General features: G+C 37.2%; 1 non-coding gene across 1 annotated transcript; it reads left to right on the top strand.

Annotated features, from left to right (window-relative positions):
- The first annotated feature begins 14,978 nt into the window (after positions 1-14,978).
- Positions 14,979-15,051, top strand: TRNAF-GAA (transfer RNA phenylalanine (anticodon GAA)). The gene has a single exon. It is a non-coding gene; the product is annotated as a tRNA-Phe (tRNA).
- Positions 15,052-15,648: the final 597 nt, after the last annotated feature.

The following is a 15,648-nucleotide window of genomic DNA, read 5'->3' as shown; positions in this document are numbered from 1 at the left end:
AAACCATATCCCTAAGCTCTACATCTAAACGTCTTTTGAAGACTTCCAGGGATGGTGACTCCACCACCTCCCTGGGCAGCCTGTTCCAATGCCTCACAACCCTTTCAGTAAAGAAGCTCTTCCTAACATCTAACCTAAAACTCCCCTGGCGCAACGTTAGCCCGTTCCCCCTCGTCCTGTCACCAGGCACGTGGGAGAACAGGCCAACCCCCACCTCTCTACAGCCTCCTTTAAGGTATCTGTAGAGAGCGATAAGGTCGCCCCTGAGCCTCCTCTTCCCCAGGCTGAACAAGCCCAGCTCCCTCAGCCGCTCCTCGTAGGACTTGTTCTCCAGGCCCCTCACCAGCTTCGTCGCCCTTCTTTGGACCCGCTCAAGCACCTCGATGTCCTTCTTGTAGCGAGGGGCCCAAAACTGAACACAGTACTCGAGGTGCGGCCTCACCAGAGCCGAGTACAGGGGGACGATCACCTCCCTAGCCCTGCTGGTCACACTGTTTCTGATACAAGCCAGGATGCCGTTGGCCTTCTTGGCCACCTGAGCACACTGCTGGCTGTGACAGTGTGCTCTTACTGACAAGGTACCTCAGAACCTCCCTTTATTCCTGTTGTGGAGGTCTTTTTCATCTGTAAGCAAATAGTGTCTCCAAGACAGAAACAGATATTTAAAAAATGTTATGATGATTCTAGTCTAAAGAATAAGCCTTCTAGCAGCCAGCTAGCACACAGACAACCTCAAACTCCCACAATGACATTTTTGAAGGAACGTAGAGAGAAGATATCATGTGCAGCAAGCTTAACGATGAAACAATTGGGGCCTTCTTACCAAACCCATAATTTTCAGTTTTCTTACTAGTCTTTGATATTAAATACATAACAATAGATAGAGTGTTCAAATCACTAGGGCTCTAAGTTCATTAAGTTACATAGGGTTCACTAAGTAACTAGTTACTATCAGAATTAACATTGTGCAGGTTTTGTTGAAATAGTGCAATTTATTTCATCCAGAAACTGAATTTGAATGCACAACAGAGTTAGAAAGGAGGAAGAGCCTTTCTCTAACCATATAATAGGAATTTGGAACATTTAATGCCCATAAGATTTACTCTGTAATTGTACATTCTTTCTCAATAGAATTCACACAGTGAGTTTCGCAGTCCCTTTTGGATCTGCTAAGTACTACTATTATGTAAATAATAGTAAATAGACTTATTTTTCTTCCTCTGTTAAGCCAATTTATTTCGGAAATTTCCATCACACTTACTGCTGGAACACCTGACAAGTAGTCCATTTGCTTTTGCAATTCTTGACAAAGAATTCTAATTTAACCCAGAAGAAAACTGTCCTGATTCCCATAAATGGTAACAAAAGATGGGTCTGCTTACACCAAAACTGAATTATGACTAATATGCCCAGAAGTCATGTACTTTATTTCAAAAGTAGGATCCTGTTTTTATAGTTGATTAAAGGCAGAAATGTATTCCCCCTCTATTTGACAGCTTGAAGATCCTTTGCAAGCACAGAAATAAGAGTGGACGTGGATTTTCTTGAGTACAAGAATTCAGATCCGTATTTTAATGGCCTTAAAGTTCCATTTTAATTATGGGAAAATAATTTGAAGAAGATTGGTAATAGGCAAAACTTTGAGACCTTTTGTTCCTTAGTGCAGTGAAGGAAACCTCATTAGAGAGGATTTTCTTAGTTAGCAGGGCTTCGGGGTTAATGAGCTGTGAGTGATAATATATAGTAGTAATCCCTCATGGTTGTAACAAGTTGTATTTTATAAACTCCTTAATCTCAGTGGTGAAGGAGATGTGGGGTATGGGAAAGAGAAGAAACTAATTTGCAGAGCTCAGGGAAATTCCAGAGATTTTGCTCTGTGTCTGGAAGTTATTTTGTAAAAAAAAAACTACAGGTACCACCAGGTTAAAGAAAGGGAATATTATCTGCATGTGTATCTAAATGGTGTCGTGGGGATGACAGGTAAGAACATTTTCTACACTCTCTTTCCTAGGTAGAGAAGAGCTATATGGACAAGAATAAGCCAAGAGAATATCTTTGATGTGGACTCAGTGGGAGTTAGGCATCTTAAGCATAATTTTGAGGATCAAGGACAGAGACAATAAAAAATAATAATAATAATAAAAATCTGGCCTTATTAAAAATAAATAATTAAATAAATAGAGAAAGAAAGAAAGAAAGAAAGAAAGAAAGAAAGAAAGAAAGAAAGAAAGAAAGAAAGAAAGAAAGAAAGAAAGAAAGAAGAAGAAGAAGAAGAAGAAGAAAAAGAAGAAGAAAGGAAGAGGAAGAGGAAGAGGAAGAGGAAGAGGAAGAGGAAGAGGAAGAGGAAGAGGAAGAGGAAGAGGAAGAGGAAGAGGAAGAGGAAGAGGAAGAGGAAGAGGAAGAGGAAGAGGAAGAGGAAGAGGAAGAGGAAGAGGAAGAGGAAGAGGAAGAGGAAGAGGAAGAGGAAGAGGAAGAGGAAGAGGAAGAGGAAGAAGAAGAAGAAGGAGAAGAAGAAGAAGAAGAAGAAGAAGAAGAAGAAGAAGAAGAAGGAGAAGGAGAAGGAGAAGAAGAAGAAGAAGAAGAAGAAGAAGAAGAAGAAGAAGAAGAAGAAGAAGAAGAAGAAGAAGAAGAAGAAGAAGAAGAAGAAGAAGAAGAAGAAGAAGAAGAAGAAGAAGAAGAAGAAGAAGAAGAAGAAGAAGAAGAAGAAGAAGAAGAAGAGGAAAGGGAAGAGTATAGACATGTGGTTGTTACTGTGTTAATGCAAACTCAATTGTGAGGAGCCTGGTACCTAGGGATGGAGTCCAGCACCCTGTTAGCATGTAGTGACAGCAGGGAAGGTCAAATTGGTGTTTACAAGAATTATCTTGCTAAGCCACCTCAAAACAACACACAAGAGGTGCTTCAGCAAGGAACATAAGTCTGTTTTCCATAAGTGCCTTAAAAGTTCTTCCTTATGCTGGCAATGTCAATGAATTTTCCTTTACTCAGTGAGCTGGGTTAGCTTTCTCTTCTTAGAACACACTTGTTATCTGACATTACAATAATTATAGATGTTTTCTATGAGAAGGAAAGTAAAATCTCAGTTCTTCCAGCAGACATTAAAAACCAGGGCTCCTATTACCACCACATTTTGTGGACTAATCTATTAGATCTCTTCAGTCAAAGAAGCAGGATCCCAGTTAAATTACATAAATTAAGCTCACGCTTAAGTTCTGTCACTGACAGAAGGCTTAGGAATCACTATATAAATGTTCTGGGGCTTGAGACAGGAGAACATGATTCAGTTTGCCTGCAAAAACTTTCTCCTGTTCCTGAGAAAAATTTAAATCTATTGGATGGATAAAATATGTAATGAAAAATATATTTATTTTTAATATATATATATTAGAAATTAAAAATTTATAATATATATGTATATAAAAAAAACTGCTAAAACATACAGGATTATTTATTTTATTTTATTTTATTTTATTTTATTTTATTTTATTTTATTTTATTTTATTTTATTTTGATGGGACTAGGATTGGGGTTGCATGGGGGTTTATTAGTAGAGGAGGGGGTTGAACCATCATTTCTGGGGTATAGGCCCTGAAATGTGCATTTTTTATTTTTATTTTTATTTTTATTTTCATTTTTATTTTTATTTTTATTTTTATTTTTATTTTTATTTTTATTTTTATTTTTATTTTTATTTTTATTTTTATTTTTATTTTTATTTTTATTTTTATTTTTATTTTTATTTACAACTGCCTATTAGCAAGAATCCTGTGGAAGTCTTTATGTTTATCAGCAGTGATATCTGACATTCTTCAGACATCTTTTGTACTTAACATAGTATGTAACACGAATTATCACAGGTGTCACTGTTAAATATTTGTGGAAAATCATTTTAGCTTTCCAGTTAAATGTTGTAAACATTAATCCTTGCAATGCCCATGCGAATTTGATGAGTACTAATCTTCAATAGGTGTAAATTATTGTAACAGTATTAACTAGGACTAGTTAAACATTTTTCCCTTCAAAACTGCCTTTCAACAAAAAATCAGTTTTTTGTTATTTACGTGTTAAATGGATATGATTTCTGGGGAAAAATATTTTTTTTTGAAAAAACATTATTTCAAGGAACATATCAGCTGGACTTTAAAATGGATATTTTTTCTCTGATAATTCACTATGATTTCTTGTGGAAATGTTAGTCAAGTGTTGCATCTTCCTTTAAGAGACAAGTTTTTCCACTACATTTTATATTTCAGGAGGTGATCTTGAAGAGGTAATAGATGTTTCACTTTTCAGTCGATCTTGAAGAGGTAATAGATGTTTCACTTTTCAGTCAAGGTATTCTTAAAAAAATAAAAATAAAATAAATAAGTTTTAGTTACATGTCCAGCTGTCCACTGATTTGCAAAACGTCTCTTAAGTTTCCTTTCAGTACCATTTCAGGACTTAAGGCTGTAAAGAAGAGTCTTTCCATGGAAGTGGTTTAGATATTTTATTTGTAGGGGAACAACAAATCAGGTGAGTTTTATTTTTTCCTCATAATTAACTTCAGAATATTTTGTTCCTTCTTGAAGAAGAGGGAAAGAAGGAAACTATTTTGCTTGGTGTAGTTTTGAAGAATACTTAACATTTTGCCTTAAGTAAAGTTCAGGTAAGAATGCATCAATGTCAAGTAGAATGTTTTGTGCATATATATATATATATGTGTGTGTGTGTTTATGAATGTGTATATACATATATACATATGTATGTATATATACACACACATATATATACTATATATAAATACTATATACCATGTATAGTGTGTATATATATATATATATAAAATTGACCTGTACTTTGAAAGAGGGGCCTAGAAAGTGAAATAGGTTTTCATGATTTCAAACAGCTTAAGATTTTAACAGTACCTAAGACTTTCATCGGTATATCACAAATCACTTTATAAGAGGTAGCAGTAACATTGCCATATTAAAGAAAAAATTGAGAAAAAAAAAAAAAAAAAAGTGATATCCCTAAATTCTGCAGCAAGCCTTTTATAGATGGCTTTTGTTGTTTTTGATAAACTTTGGATTAAGTCTATAGCAAGAAAGATTACTTTTGCAGTTTCCTATTCAAGTAAATAATGTAAGCAAGAGATTCTTCTATAGACTGGAACATGTGCTTTAGGTTAAAGACATGCTGGAGTGTTGTCCTGACCAGAAATGTTTCCCTGAAGTAAGACTATGGGCTTGCTGCCCAGCTTACAATATAATATGAAGAAGATAGTGAAGTCATGCAGAGGAAGAGTGTAGGAAGAACAGGCTGGGGAATGCAAAACATCCAGGGCTGGCGAGGTACCATTGTTTGGAACAAAAGACTGAAATGCTTTGGAACAAAACTCTGGAAATAAATTTGAAAATAAAGTGTAATATTACCACAGAGTCATATTGTCTGTAGCAAGAGTGCTTAAGAGAGAGGGAGAGAATATTCGACTGGTAATATTTTAAAGGGTAACCAATGCTCACTAGCAGCTGCAGTAAGACATTAAGTAATAGAGCACAGTAATGTTAACTGCTCTCTTGGTAAGAGTGGTAAATGAAATAAACCTCAGCATTCGGTGTATCATTAATCTATAGTGAATAATGGCACTGGTAGTGTAAGGAGATTAAAAAGGGCATTGTAAACATTTGTGGCTGTATAATATACAAATTAAAAATGTGTGAATGCTCACAGCTGCATAATCTACAAATTAAAAAGTGTAATAGCATAGCATTAATTACTGGCTGATCAATTCGCCCATAATTGCTGGCATGTAGATGAACAATTACAGGTCCGAAATGTTATTTGTGAAAGAGACATTGACCTTGGAACCATAAGAAATGATAATATGTTATAAGGCAGTACAGGCTTGTGTCAAAAACCCTCTATCAGTATTTGCTCTTGCAGGCTAGTTTGTTCTGCAACCCTAATCATACTTTTTCCTGTATGTTATTGTGCCTGAATTAGATTATTTTATGTCTGAATTGCACAAATATCGGACTGCAGAGTATTTCCTGTAATCACTGTAGATAGATGTTTATATGCATGTTACTCAGTAGATATGTAAGCAGGACTGCAACTTATTACAGGAGAGGGGTTGATATCAGAACCAATTAGTTAGGCTGCTGAGCATTTCCCTGTTACCTCATCCTACTTCTATTTACTAATATGTTTGCTAAATGTCAATGGCTTAGTCTGTTTGGTTCAGATTTGTTGGTTTGTGTGTTTCTTTAAAAATGTCAGCAAGAACCCTGTACATATTTCTGAGAATTAACCTAGAAAAACTGCAAGTGTTTTTCCTGTTTTAAAATAGAAATGAGCCATTGTCCATTTCTTAGCCAAGTGCTTGCAAAAGGGTCTTGAAATACAGCAGGAGGGAGTGTTGCTGGGCATGAGGCAGACTTTTTATTCACCCTTGTGCACTGTTTCTTGCAGCAAATGTATCTCCCACCTACTCCATGGAGACTGCTAGATTACAGCGGCCAGCCTGGGAGGTAGGCTTCAAAGCAGGGGAAAGATTCAAGAGGGAAGAAACCTTGGGACTAGAGGAGGAGAGAGCTTTGCATAAGGAGGGTGGGAGTGTGTAGATCTGGCTAAACCTAAGCCAAAGATCAAAGACGGGAAGCAATGAAAGAAGGTTGGTCCTGAAAAGGGAGAGAAGATAATTAAATCTTTCCATGTGTATGCACAAGTTATAGCATCCTTAATTACATACTGCTTTTCTACTAGCGGCAAAAAATGCAGTGATTTCTAGATGGATGTGATTGCATAATTAAGAGCAGGCAATTCTGACACTTTCTTGTTTGGAACGGTGATAACTTTTCTAACATGATGTATAAATTGTACATATAACATGTAGGTCTTGATTCTGCATATATATCCACTTGCTAACTACTTAGAAAATGCCACTTTTTTATGTGATTGCTATCATACATCAAATCAAACATATGTAAGCATAGGAGACTTTATTGGTCCTCATCTCAATGCAGAGACTTCTGTAGTTCGTTCACTTGCCCACAATAACTTCCTTTATAAATATCAGGGAGGGCATATAGTCTTGCTCCATTTGCTATTTCTATCTCCATCTCCTATTTACATCCCTTCAGTTCTGATTTTTCCTGTCCTGATGTTATGTAATATTTCAGAGTCCGTGCAACAAAACAATTATGACTAGTGATAGGCAATAGAATAGGACATTTGGAAAGCTATTTCTCTCATCAGAAAGTTTAGTACTAGGTTCAGGAAAATCCACTGTCTAAGAAAAGGTCCTCTAGCAACCAGAAACATATGACCCAAAGCTCTGCTCTCTGGACTGGTTCTCCAAATGTCATGGTCTGCTCGAGTGGGCAGCTGAGCTCCACCACAGCCACTCTCTCCCTCCCCCTCCTCAAAGAGGAATGGGGAGAAAATATGTGAAAAGGGCTCAAAGGTTGAGATAAGGATGAGAAAATCACTTAGTAATTATTGTAACAGGCAAAACAGACTTGGCATAAGGAGATAGTAAGATTTATTGCCTATTACTAACAAGCTAGAGAAGTGAGAAACAAAGAAAAGAAACCAAAAGCACCTTCCCCTCCCATCCACCCTCTTCTACCTCCTCCCCCCGAGCGGCACAGGGGAATGGGGGTTATGGTCAGTCTACAGCGCTTCTTCTCTGCTGCTCCTTCTCAGTCACTCTCGTCCCCTGTGCTGTGGGGTCCCACCCATGGGATGCAGTCCTTGATGAACTGATCCGGCGTGGGCTTCCCATGGGCAGCAGCTCTTCCAAAACTGCTCCAGATATGAGTCCGTACCACGGGGTCCATCCCTCAGGAGAAAACTGCTCCAACCTGGCTCCCCTACAGGCAGCAGCTCCTGCCAGGTCACCTGCTCCTGCGTGGTCTCCTCTCCACGGGCTACAGGTCCGGCCTGGAATCTGCTCCAGCAGGGGTCTTCTACAGACGGCAGCCCCCATCGGTGCAGGGCCACCTGCTCCACCGTGGTCTCCTCCACGGGCTGCAGCGTGGAACCCTGCTCCACTGTGGTACTCCATGGGCTGCAGGGGGACATCCTGCTTCACCATGGTTCTCACCACAGGCCGCAGGGGACCTCTGCTCTGGTGCCTGGAGCACCTCTCCCCCTCCTTCTGCACTGACCTTGGTGCCTGCAAGGCCATTCCTCATTCTCCCAGCTGCTGTGTGGCGCAGCGTTTTTTTCCTGTCTTAAATATGCTCTCACAGAGGCGCAAAACAACATCGCTTATTGGCTCAGATCTGGAAAACAATGGGGCCCTTCCCAAACATGGGGCAGCTTCTAGATCTTTCTCACAGAAACCACCCCTATGGCTCCCTGCTACCAAAACCTTGCCACGTAAACCCACTACACCAAAGAACATAAAATCACATTTAAGGTCTTAGTCCTGATAGCCACAGCTCTCCATTGGATCTGCACAGGTTATCCAAGAAATTACTTCGTCCTGCACAGCACTGACTGTTCGTAACAGAAAAAAGGTAAATCCAACGTTAGGAATTAGACTTGAAAATGGTGAGAGTATCTGTGCATGGAGTCCCAAAACACATCAGCAACTCCAGGAAATGCATCTTTTCCAGCAAAAACATGATGGAATAAAAGGGGAGAGAAAACAACAACAACAGAACTCAACATACTCACTTACTTGATTTATTTTTGTTCTCTTTGGCATGGATAACCTTTAAAGTGTCTAAGACTGGAGCCAGGCAGTAACTTCCAGAGTTTGATATTTTGTGTACATTTTTCAGAAACGTTTTCTGTATCTTTAAACAAAATAATTATTTGTTATCAGGTCATCCATACAATATTTATTATAAAAGAATTTAAAACTTGATATTCACAGAGGAAATGGGTTGTTGGTGCTGTGAGAACATTAAGTTATCGGCACCCGAATCCTTCTGAGGACAATGCTGATAGTCCCTTCCTCCTCAATCTTGGATCTCCTTGGATCCAATGGAGATTTTTATGTATTTCCTACATATTTTTATATCTTGCAATGGCCTACATCTCCATGTTACATCCAAATTCATTATATACGCTGCATTTTATGTATGTGAGATATAATTTCTCTATTCTCTTTCTTACCACTGCAGCCACTTTTGTTCAGCTTGATTTTAAAGAAAAAAATAATGGCTGGGTTGTTTATAGCCATTGGATCTTCACTGCCAACCTGAGCTGTCTATTAACATCCCATTCCTGTACTCATTTCCACCATGTGACCCTCAATTTCAAGGCTAGTGCTATTGTACAAAGCCTGTATGTTTTGATACTGTGTTATTATGTTAGTCATAAATCTCTCATTCTACATGGCATACCTACTTGTTCCAACTATCTACATAAAATGTATGTCTGGATGATAAGCTAACAAAAGCAAAACAAAGTCAGCACAGCCACACAATGATTAACAAGCCTGCTGCTACAGCTAAACCAAGTGACCACACACCTAGAGGCAGGTTAAGAAAAGTTCAAACAGTCTGATGTGGCCCAGAGCTGAGGCCTTGCAAACTCCAGAGAAATTGGTGGTCCAGTGCTGACAGTTGTGCTGTGACTGGTGTACAGGGCAACTGTTCAGGATTTTTTGCACAAGAAAAAATTGAATGAAAATGAAATCTGATTTGGAATACAGCAACATGTCCTAGGATGGAGGAAAAAAAAAAAAAAAAAAAAAAAAAAGATTTTTTCTTACACTTTTTACCTATAACCTTTGTTTTAAACTTTGAGTCTTTTTCTGAGAAAATGGTAAGGAAAAACAGTATAGTAAAACAATATAGTAAATGAAACTTTTTGTATAATGAAAAAATAAAGTTTCAAATATAAAGGGATATAGGCCTTGGTTACCAAACAATGATGAAAAATTAAACACTATAATATTTTGATAAAAATAAGTACTTAATATCAGAAATCAGGATTATCTTTTTCTATCTATAGTTTTATTTTCTTATTCTTTACTACTATTATATAAAAAAAAATTAGATGATAGCAGTTTTAGTAACCCAGACTCGACCAAACCTGAATTTGAAGGTTGAAACACAGAGTAATAAGTGGCCTTATATTATTTATGAATGTCACAAAACCTAAAAGTCAAAGGAGACAAAATATGATATACAAAAAAAAAAAAAAAAAAAAAAAAAAAAAACACTTTTAACTACTGATTGTGACTTTTAGATGTCTCAGGTTTTGGACAGTCAATTTGATATACATTGCACAACCACGTATCTGAGAAAAAAGAAAGGTCCAACCACTAATAAGCTGTCCTTTTCACCCCTGCAGGTACATCAAATTCTGTTGCATCATGCAGATGGTTATCATTTAAGATGTAAAAGTCTGTGTCAGCCTGATATAGAGCCATATGAAAGCCATCAGGAGCTGAAGAAAGAGAGGCTAGTGAAGAACAACAAACTGCTTTTTCAAAAATATTGGCCTCATAACTTGTATGGTATGCAATTACAACAATAGTGATAATTAAGTTTAAATGTTGGCCATCCTTTTTGGATGTTACAATAGAGTATTTTGATATCAGAAAGCTGTATGGAAAAGAAATGTTGAGTACTGCCATCATAGATGGCATTTTGACTGCTACCTAAACTTTGCCTATGACAACCCTGAGCTATGCATGGCACCTTGACTAAATTAAACAACAAAGAGGGAGCAAGAGTCCATAGGTGAAAAGAAAGATACTGTCAAATCATTAAGGAAATTGTTATGGAGCAGGACAGCTAGATGACGTTGCTTGTTGTCTGGTGACCAACTGATTTTATTGCTCTCTTTATGCTTAAGTAGATTGAACTTCTGTTTAGAAAGCAGAAAGAATGGTGGCAAAAAAGGCCATTTGGCTTCTCCAACATCAGGCAAGACTTCTTACTCACAGCACTTATACATTCTTCAATAGGAATGAAAGGAAAATAAAACAATCGAGACTGGTTGCAACTCTCACTTATCCTACACAATCATTGTGACAGGAGACTTATACATCTGTAAGGAATGTTTCTTTCTGAAATTTAACAGTTGTTTCCATGACACTGATGTCTATTGAACTGTGTTTATTTTTATTACATTGTGGAATTGTTATCCTGTTTTATACATTGGTAGCTTTTAGATGGATTGAAATTTTATATAAATTCTCTTCTTTCACAAGCTGGAGATGAATGAGAAGAAGAAAGGGTAAGAGCAGTGTTATTGAAGTGTTTTATAACCTTCAGGCAAACATATAAAAAAAAAATAATTTAGACTCCAAAATCAGTCACAGAATATATGTGCAGACCTTAAAATAAAAACACAAATAGATTGAAATGATGAAATAGATTGAAATTGATGAAAACACAAAATTGAAATAATAATCTCTTTCTTTACTGGTCTTTCTTTCCAGTTCATCCTTTTAAATGGTCATGGCCCTTAAACTGCTTGAAAAATGTCCTCTTGGTTACCTCAACTGGATTGGACTGTGGCATTGTCTTTCAGATGTCCTGAGACATGTTAGACTGGGACATGTCAAGGGGAAGTTGTAAAGTCAGGAGAGCTTCAAAGCTGAAGACGGTATCATTACACCAAGTTTTAACAACTGTTCAGGCGTATGTCAGTGGAATAGAGGACAGTAGTTCAGTTTGAAAAAATCTAAAAAGATCATCAAGTCCCGGAGTCTAACCACTCCGGGGCTAAACAAAAGTTAAAACATGTTTTTGAGGTCATTAACCAAATGCCTCTTGAACAGGCTGAGGAGTAGGACACCAGAAGGATATTGCCATTAACTCTTTGATTGGTGGAATGGCTGACTGGGGCAAATCTTTAATCCATCAAAATCTGAAGGATTCTGAAATACAGAAGGATTTTCAAAGGTAAAATTATAACCTGGCTGTGGCACCTGCTTCTGCAAACTTACCAGTTTTAATTGCAGGAAAGGCATAGAAATAGCACTGAGACCTAGCAGATTATTCTTTGGCTGTTTGCCAACTACAAAGTATAAGTGTAGTACCTAAGCTTTTAAATAGCATGCAGGCATAAGACACTAGCTTACAAAGGATAAGAGTCTTGCATCTTATTCCTAACCTAATACACCATATATTATACTCATTCTTCCTTTTCTTTGTATCTGAATTAAATCTTAGGGCTGATATCAAGTTATTGGCATCCACATGTAGCGCTGAATTATAAAAAATATTTGTAACACCTGACTCTCATAGCTAAAACAAAGATGTTTTAAAAAATATGGCCCTCTGAATGTATAAGCTTATATCAACTTTTTTCCCTCTCTCTCCTGTGAAGCATGGCTTAGAAGTCACAGCTGGCACATTAGAAAAAAGAAATACAGTAAAAATGAATAAAATATACTCTCATTCACAATTTCCTAGAGGCTCCTTGGTTGTTAATTGAAACTTTTGTCTACTTTATTGAACAATAAAAGTGACAGAAACTACTCTCAGGTGTCCTTCAGTATTAAAAAGAGGATAAAGGGTTCCTAGCAAAGGTGACAGAAATTAATGTGGTGAGCCCAGCTATCAAACATTTTGATATGTGAATTGCCTGATATTTCTATAATGCCTTCTTATGATTGGAAATGTTATCTCTTCTATTGAATCAATAGAAAATGTTAAAGCTCCGTGGAACCCCAATTACAAAATAAAGCTAGAAGGTTAACATCTGAGACCAGCAGAGATAGAAACAATTTCTATTGTCATACCTTTCTGACAAGTAAATGTCAGAAACATAACACCTTCCGCTAGGCTCAGTACAGAGCACATGTAAAAGAGTGATTGCAAGGCAGTCTCAAGTCAAATCACCTGTCATCTCAGCTTTGACATGGAATTACTTTTGTTTTATGCATCTATTAACCTTGAACTATCAGCATTTGTTTTAATGTTCTGGTCTGAAGTGACCTAAATGTACTTCTTTAATGCACTTCCTGCTGTAGCTAAAAGGGGGAAAGAACAGAGGGAAAAACAAAAAATAACTATTAGGATGGGGAGAGCAAAGTCCATTTTGGTTCCTGTGGCCTGCCTATGAGTACAGCAGTCCGTTTCCCAGCTCTCATCTTGTGGCAGACATCTCAGAGACTTATCTGGCAGAAAAGATGGGAGAATGGAGGGGTGTCAGTAGCATCTCACACAATGCCTCTGGCCTACACGGTGTACATCCCATTTCCTTTTTTTTTACAGTGAGGCTAGAGGGGAGGAAAGACGAACAATAGAGGATGTAAAACTCTCCAGCTGCTGCAAAACAGGAACTCTCAGGGCTCCTAGGTGAGACAACAGTTGTATCACAACTTTATGAAAAAAGCCATGTCTGAAAACAGCATGTCTAAGCTCTTGAGTCAGGAAATGATATACAGATGATGCTGTTTTCTGACCAGTGCAAAACACAGTATTAAAATATTGGCTGGATATTAGAATGTGAGGTTCTTAATGATTACACCAAAAGATCTCATTAGAGAGATTACCCTGGAATCAGCATACAAATCAGAATACAAATTTAAAAGAGTGGAAGTAACCATTGTCAAACATTCCTAAGCAAAGCAGAGAAAGACTTTCCATCTGTACATTTTACTCTGTTTCCCAGCCTAAATGCCCTGCAGTGTGAAGGAAGACATGCTTCAACACCAGCTAAATAAGTTGTGACTAGGCTTCTCAGATGATTTGGACCATTTATTCCTTAAGGAACATGTTATTTTAAGCCAAGCTTTGCAAAATGACCACCTACGAAAATCCCTTTGTTTGGAAGATGCAGTCTTTTGAACATAAGCATTAACTTATTGCATGTATTACACATTATAGGCTTGTTTAAATTAGTCTCAGAGACTCTGTTGCCACAGGGTTTGGGCACCTTACACACTTTAATATGGCAATCCTTAAAATTTTCTGAAAGGTAATTATTCTTACAGGAGTCTAAATTCCAGATGGCCGGTTTTTCAATGGCTTGAATAACAGTAAGATGCCACTTCAAGACAGTGAGTTGCAGGTATCTACATATCATTTTGAAATCTAACCTAGATAGAAAGGCCAAACCTTTATACAGATTAAATATACAGAGAAGTGTGTAGTGGAGTTTTCTAAAGCATCAAAGTAGTGTTTAGTGTTCATTTTAAACAGCCATTCCTCAGGTGGAGAAGAATTTCCAGTCAGAGAACCGGACACTAAAATACATTGTAATTATTTTTATTTCAACTACCATCATCATCCTTTTTACACTTAACCAACACCATAGAGAAGAAATTTCTCCATTACAAACATTACACAGAATTTTGGTGGTCCTGCAATATCTGTTATATGTGACTTTCTGGGGTTAAAACTGTGCTTGGCACAACCTCTTCTCTTTCCTTTGTCTCCTTTGAGGGTAAAATGATTAGGACACTGTTCTCCTAAGCTCTAGGGGACCAGCATGAACATGAATATGGGCCTGAGACATAATTCAGATTCCCAATTATTTAATAGTGTATAAGGCAGATATTATTGCTTTCTTATTTTCATTATTTTAGAGTTATCCTCATGAATTCAATAATTTTGTGTAAATTTAAAAAATCATAGATGAAGTTTGGTCAACCATGAAAATGTAAATATGTAAACTTGCTGCAGCTTGATGCCCACATGTATTTATAATTAGTTGCTTCTAAGAGTTAGGAACTCAGTCTTGATGCAGTGAATATTTATTATTATTATTATTATTATTATTATTATTATTATTATTATTATTATTATTATTATTATTATTATTATTATTATTATTAATGGAGATTGATCTGTCATCTAGAGAATAATCAAAGATTATTATATAGATTAGATTCCTCTGTTTAAGGGACATGCCTTCTGGGGAATGCCGTCACCATGGCACATGTAAAGTGGAAGACTCACATATACTGGGAGAATGATGTTTGCACTTTTTTAGCAAATGGTGTACTGAATTGTAAAAGTCTGAAAGACAATTATGTTGTGTCAGGTTTTGTGAATATTAATTCATAGGGCTGGGCTGACGTGGCTCAGCTGGGAGAGCGTTAGACTGAAGATCTAAAGGCTCCTGGTTCAAGCCCAGGTTTTAGCAGTTTGGGGGTTCCATCTCTGAGCTCATCAGTACAGGAGAGACATGGACATACTGGATAGAGTCCAGTGAAGGGCTATATAAGATGGTCAGGTGACTGGAGTGTCTCTCATATGAGGAAAGAAAGGCTGAGAGAGCTGGGACCATTCAGCCAGGAAAAGAGAGAGCTCTGTGGGGGAATCTTATCAGTCTATAAATACCTTGTGGGATGATGCCCAGTGACAGGACAAGGGGCAATGGGCACAAACTGAAGCAGAGGAAAGTCCCTCTGAATACCAGGAAACACCTTGTTGTGCGTATGATGGATCACTGGAACAGGTTGCCCAGAGAGGTTGTGGAGTCTTGTTATTCTGTGATCCCAGGATAATACATCCTCAAAGATCCACCATCATTATAAATCTAGAATATTGATGCATTTATGTGTCTTTTTATTTACCCCCATTGAGCTATTGTGGCATATACACATTGTAAAAAAAAAAAAAAAAAACAAAAAAAAAAAAACAAAAAAACAAAAAACAAAAAAAGAAGAATCAGGCCATTAATATAGTCACAGTTGTAATTGCATTTTTATTCATTCAATGCCCCAAAATGTGAAGTTAA

The sequence above is a fragment of the Anas platyrhynchos genome, chromosome Z (genome assembly GCF_047663525.1).
Source record: "Anas platyrhynchos isolate ZD024472 breed Pekin duck chromosome Z, IASCAAS_PekinDuck_T2T, whole genome shotgun sequence".
Lineage (NCBI taxonomy): Eukaryota > Metazoa > Chordata > Aves > Anseriformes > Anatidae > Anas > Anas platyrhynchos.
The sequence above is the reverse complement of the archived record's forward strand: the minus strand, read 5'-3'. Positions and strand labels throughout refer to the sequence as shown.